The following is a 6,762-nucleotide window of genomic DNA, read 5'->3' on the forward strand; positions in this document are numbered from 1 at the left end:
CTGAGTCAGATGCTCGCAAAAACCAATTTCGATTTTAAAATACACAAAAAAACAAAGTCCGATTTCGAGAAAAAAAACTGAATGTCTCTTAAGAACTTTCATAGCTTCCGTAGGTTCCTTAATGTTTTTGACTCATTTCTACCTTAAATGAAGGACACATGCCGGTCATTCGAAAACAACAGTACAGGAGAATAACGACAAAATTTGAAACAAGAAAAAAGGGGGAAAAAAAGGCACCCTGACCCCGGCCCCGCGTGTTGGCTACTACACAAAATATCCGCGTGTATTATATGTTAAACCATGAAATAAGACAGGAGTTATTACTCAAAAAGATGCACTCATTATTGCGACGTAGAGACACTCCTTATATAGGAGAAGCTATCTTACGGTGCACCAAAATGGAAATAAAAAGTGCCATTCTACCGAAACGCTTAACATCTTCATGTCGCGCCTCATTTCGAAGCGATCGATAAAGAAGCAAGTACATTCAAACAGCATTTATGCTCTTAGATTTGTCAAAGGCTTCGATAACATCGGGCATAATATCCTTTTGAGAAAACTTCGAGGTTTGTTGGGATTCCCCAGGGATACGACTGAGTGGAGGGGGGGAGCACATTAGGGAGGAGGGAGAAATGGCCCAAGAATATTGGGAGGAGGGAGACATGAGGGGGGGGGGGGAAGTAGGGAGGGGGAAGAAAAGGAAAAGTTGAGAGTGATTTTACCGTCAGAAATTACAGTGTTTGTATGGGAATCCAATAATAAATAATAATTATCTGAATTGAATTTAGAGTTTAACTTTGGTTCAAAGCTGGGGTTTTCCTTTAGTTTAAAAATTCCTTATTTGGATGTTACGTTGTTCTATTTTTACTGGATTGCCAAACCCAGTCGGAATCTGTGTTTCATTTTTTCGTATTTTTTTTTTCCGTGGCATGGAAAGTCTTGCCTGTCTCTCCCCTGCTTAGTAATGTCTTTGTGCATAGAGTCTTCTGTGCGTATTTTGTTAGGTTTGAGGGGGCTGGGGTAATGCGTAGATTTCTCTGGTGCACACAGGAGAACATTTAATTAACCTGCATATTATGGCGTCTTAAGTCATTGTAATGCGAATAGCGTTTTACAGTCGTGGAGCTCAAGAATGGAACGTCAATTGGATGAACAAGACAGGCGGTGAAAAATAAATATTTGGAATCTCTACAGCGACGAGTAATGGTCTTCGACAACAATTTCATTTTTTATCGTTGGATATCAAGTGAGCTTAAACGAAAAGGAAAGGAACTTTATTTAAGTGTCTAGTAGATTTAGCGCTGGAGCACTAATTGGGGACACTGTAAAGTGAAATTAACAATTGACACAACAATTCAAATGTTGGTTTCTGAGGAGAGGGGAAACCGGAGGACCCGGACAAAACCTCTCGGTGCAGAGTAGAGAACCAACAATACAATACATACTGGAATTGACCGCTCCCCATAGGGACTTTTCAGGGCCAATAAATCACCAAAACAATAGAACACAACAAAAACAACTGTTAAGAATCCCAACTGGCCGGAGACAAACCAGTTGGCTATTTACAAGTGCAGCTGGGAAGTTGACCCAGGGACTACCAGGATCAAATTCAACGAGAGGCCAGAGCGGGTCTTGAACCCGGGTTTTCCAGATCTCAAGGCAAGCGCCCTAACCACTGGGCCACACTGCCGCCTGCAAAACAAACTCAACCCACATATTGGAAATGTGACAGTGATGAATTATTTGAATAAAAGCTTGTTGTCTCTTTTGTGCTTCATTATTTACGGTCAAAGTTCAAAACGAGTTTGATGTGAACTGTCAAAAATTTATTTAATTGCATGTACTTTGTGACACAGATTGTGTCTTGCTTGCAAGCACGCAATTGAAATAGGAAGAGTTTTTGCCTCTAATAGCAAATATGTTGTTTGTTTCAATAAATTTTTCGCCGGAAAAGGTTTGTTCTGAGATTTCCAGAAATCTGCATCCGTGCATTTGCATACGTGGGTTGCAATGTGATACGGGAGGATTTTGTGGTAGTGCAGTGTAAGCAGCCCATAAGTCACGAAAATAAACAGGTCTGTTGGAAGCGTGCTTGAGTTTCGACAAAATGAGCCCCAAAATCAGCAAAAAATTGTGACGCTGCTGAATAATAAAGTAGCGGCTATTTCCAAAACGATGGAATTACCTGGTGATAATTAACCTCGTCTTGGAGAGTAAATTTTTGACGTTGCAGAAACAAAGGTCAACCTCAAGAGCTGGGCGATAGTGATCTTTGCGTTGAATTCGCACATTTCTTGTCATCCCTTTTAACAATTGAAAGAAAAAGAAAACTAACAAAAACAAAAACCCGGTATCTTGCCATCATTTGACACAGATGCTTCATTGTTTCGCGAGTAAACACGAAGGGGTAACTTGATCACGGCGCCCGCAGAATTCGATGTCACTTTCGATTTGCGATTTACTTCGGCAGCCAAAAGTACAACAACAAAATTGAACGAGGCAAAAATCTCCCAAAATGTTTAATGTTGTTTTCATGTCGTAAATTTTGTTGCTGATGGCAAAGTATTTTATTTTCAATCGACCGTCCTGAAAACTTCCTTCTGCTCTTCCTAAAAAACTGTGTATCAATATTACTATAGTTTGGCATCAATATTTTTTTTGCATAAGGCAAGCTAACAAAATGTGTACCTTGCTTAGTTCGCATTTTGAGCGTTAAATTAGACTTTTCGGTCCTATGCTTCTGTTACAAAGTAGTATATTTTCTTAGGTCATCCATCCAAATACTAACCCCGTCGGACAGTGTTAACTTCAGTGAACCTTTGTATTACAAATCTGTCAGATACTCAGAGTGCACGCTTAAACTTGCGGTGAAAAGAAGTTGTGAGGTAACTCACTCAGCCTAGAGGCCAATGTTTTTCCATTCCCTTTTATTTTCTTCAATCTTTCTGGGTTTAGTACTTTGCTAGTAACCACATGTCTTCTCAGGGGGCTATTTCTACCAAGACAGTACAATGACATACAATACCAAAACAATATCGTGTACTATTAGAGCTACATATTACGCAAAGACAACTTGAATCTCCTGGAAGACAAAACGCAGCTCAGTTGACAATATGAAATAAATACTGCACTACCACACAAACGCAATGCGTGCCTATTTTTTCTAAAGATGACAGGAATTTTTTCTTTCTGACAAATGATTAACAGGCTGGTAGCCAGGTTTTTAACCTCAGAAAAAGATCTGTTTCGTCGTGTGAACGTGTGAGCCAAAGAGCCGCTGCTGGCACGACATCTGGGTGATTTAAGTGGTCTTAATGACCCCCGACTTCAAAAAAATGACTGGAACGCTGCAGTTCAATACCACCCAACTCAGTCCCTTCTGTTTTTGAGTAACACGTACTACAGGCAACCCAGTGTACGCTCACGGGGCGTCTAGTTGTCCATATTTGGGCATAATATTGGTGTCCTAAAATCCCCAGCTTTGTTCCAACGAAATGAGTTGAAATTTACGCGGTTAAAGGTCATGTGCATCTGTTTCTTAACAATTTATGAATCGCAAGATTAAAATACGAGTCAAAAGGAGTCCAAAAAATTGTCTTCTCCAAGGTTGAACGATATGGTTGTGCCTTCTATACATTTGTTCATATTTTTTTACACAGGTTTATGGTCCGCTTGGGTAGATTGTTGTGCTTCGCAGAAAAAAAAAAGTGTTTAGCGCGGCTTAACACTTTGGTGAATACCCAGCAAATACATTTTTTTCACTTTTCAGCCAAGCCGTCTTAACTTTGCGAATCACAATTGTGCAAAATTCTTTAAATTCTTTTTTTTTTTCAATTATTTACCGTCGGTTTCCTACACAAACACTGTATAATTGTATCTGTTTTATGCCGCTAAAATTACTTCCAAAAGCGCAATGAACATTTTTTTGTCTTCGGTAGCTAATTTCTCCTAGAATTCCTTACCCCAAACTTGACAACACAACAGGAAACGACCTGGGGCCCGTTTCTCGAAAGTCCCGAAAACATTTCGGGCCCGAAAAGCCATTTGTGAAACTGCCAACCGCTCGTTTTGGAAAGGCGACCTTTTAACATGTTTTCAAGCTAACTAAACGAAATACGTCTGTGAAGTTTGGCGACTTAAATCCTCTCCGTTCTTGAGATACAAAAGGAATTGTGACACCCGAAAATGCCGCGAAAAGTTTCGGGACTTTCGATAAACGGGCCCCAGGCCACAACAGAGGGAACTAGGTGCCCTACTCTTTGCGATTAATGCGTACGCTCTTTTCAGCCAAATACCATCGGTTCCATGAGTACAGATGTAGGAGACGGGATCTACTGTTTATCGTTCTTATCCGAGAAGACTAGAACATCTAACAATTAGCAGATGTCATTGCAAAGACATTACGTTCTCATCAGTTATGTAAAAAAAGAGAACCAGGCTAAGGTTAGTCCGGTCTGGAACTCGAACCCAAAACTTCCCGCACGGTAGCCTGGCGTTCTGCCAACGGAGCTAACCGGTCGGCGGTAAGGTCAAAGCATCTACCTGGCCAGAGTATTTTATAGCACCTCAGTTATGTCCTGTGAACAGAGTCGTGAATCACAAGCAAATTTCCACAAAGCCTTCAGATAGAAACGTAAAATGTTTACATTTATACTGTAGTTAAAGCGTTGCGTCAGCACGATCGAGAAAAAAACAAAACAAATTCGAAAAATAGGCTTGTCAAGGTTTTGGAAGCCATTTTGACGGGTAGGCAAACATGTCCGAAATAACAGTGTTTCTATGGCTTCCAAAACCATGATAAGGCCTATTCTTACCAACTTCTGATGAGGGATTTGTCTTCCATTTTTAATTTTTTTATTTTTTTGTCTGTCCTGGTGCTAATGCCGTTTTTCTTGAAGCGACGTTTCCGTGTTTTAGTGCAAAACATTGACACGGATAGGATTTCAACCGTAATACGATCGTTTGTGTTTAATTTGATCACGTACGGTGTTTCAAATCAACAAGATCGATTCGTGCTGCAATTGGTCGGTGAAATTTACTGGAAAAACGGTCAAATACGACTCCTCTGCTCCCTGTTAAAATTGTTGAAGAGTGCTTATCAATTTGTCTAGGATTGTAGTTTTAATGAGGTTTGCAATGTTCTGTATCAGTCCGATTATCACTGTTATTATCAGTTTACATTTGTAACGTTGGATAAAAAGCCAGTTCTGGAGTCAACTAAGAAATTCATTAATTAATTTATAATAGGTCACCATAGCAACAAGAAAGCCATCTTATAGGGTGCGTTCCTTTGGGATGATGTGAAAAAGGATCACTAATTCAAGATCACTTGAATCACGGATTTTTCGGTTTCTTTGATCACCATGATCCAAGTGATCTTGGATCAGTGATCCTTTTTCGGATCATCCCAAAGTACTCACCCTAAACTCTCATCTTAAAAACGAGTCCGTGAGCCCCATTCCCTTAGCTGGAAAGTAACTAGCACGCTGGGATAAAACTCTGCGAAGTTTAAAACTCTTGGTATTGGTTTTAGAGCCACCTTCCAAATTTTCCAGTTGCGGAGATAGCTCTAAATCTGCTTCAGATATTTTTTTTTTTACTTAACAAAATGGTTCAAAATTGCTTTCTGGCAATAAAAAATGTTGGTCAGCGTATTGCATAAAAGTTAAAGTTAAAATACAAGGTATTTTCTCATGAACTGCCTGTTGCTATGGTAACAGATTTTGTCACAATATCGAGTGCACTTTCCAAGCAGTTTTTTATGATTTACATGGTATCGTAACAAAACTGCTTAGTACTAAAGTTTTATAAAGTCTATTCTTTTAATGGTACAGTTTCCGCAAAGTTTTCAGTTTGGTTTGAACCTCCTTAAGTTGGCCGAACACAGTTTTCGCGCGCGCTCTTGCTAACGCAATACAGCGCGCGCGCAAGGATTGCAAAAAATTAAACATGGCTTCAATACAGCAATCATTTCATTTGCTCAATGCTTCCGCTATCTGTACTATTTTTCCTCATAATTCAACAAAGAGTTTTGATGGTTTTAGTCTTTTATGTGAAATGTATCTTAGAAAAGGTAACGATGCAAAGAACTCCGCAATTCGTCTTGATTTTTCTTTGTTATCGAAAGAACCCAGTTAAATGCAGCGCATGCGTAGCAAGTTAAAAAATTGCGATTGAGTGCGGAATAGCTTTCTCGGAAATACGCCTATTTCTCGAAAATCACTCGTTGGAATTTAACGAAGTTTGGCACAAAACTACTTTAGGAAATAAGTAACTGGAGTATTAAAAAAAATTGAACTTTAACAGAGGAAATTCTGGATATTCGAGTGAACTTTCAACAAGGGATAGTTAAAGATCTCTCAGTCAAATTATTATCAAAATAGTGTTAACTTGTAAGCATCGTTACAAGCTTGTTGCATGCAAATTATCAAGAAAATCTAACGACCAAATGCAGATTTTTCTGCAAATAAACAAAACCGATTTTAAAGGCCTGTTTATATTTATTCATGTTGTCATGGCAACGGCATATACGTCAGCTCAACTATTAAAAAACCGAAGTTTGTGTTGTTAACTTGCTTGCTAGTGTTTTTGTTCGACCAAAGGATCGAGGGTCTTAGAGAAAAGGGTAAATGAAACATAGGTATCAAAAACTGTGCTCAGCCACCTTAAGTGATCTCAAGAAGAAAGTTTATCGGAACGAAATGTCTCCTGTTCTACAACTCCTTGAACATCTGTAGGCCAAATTATATTGCTTCATCAACT

Source organism: Montipora capricornis, chromosome 1 (genome assembly GCF_036669925.1).
Source record: "Montipora capricornis isolate CH-2021 chromosome 1, ASM3666992v2, whole genome shotgun sequence".
In the NCBI taxonomy this organism is placed as follows: domain Eukaryota; kingdom Metazoa; phylum Cnidaria; class Anthozoa; order Scleractinia; family Acroporidae; genus Montipora; species Montipora capricornis.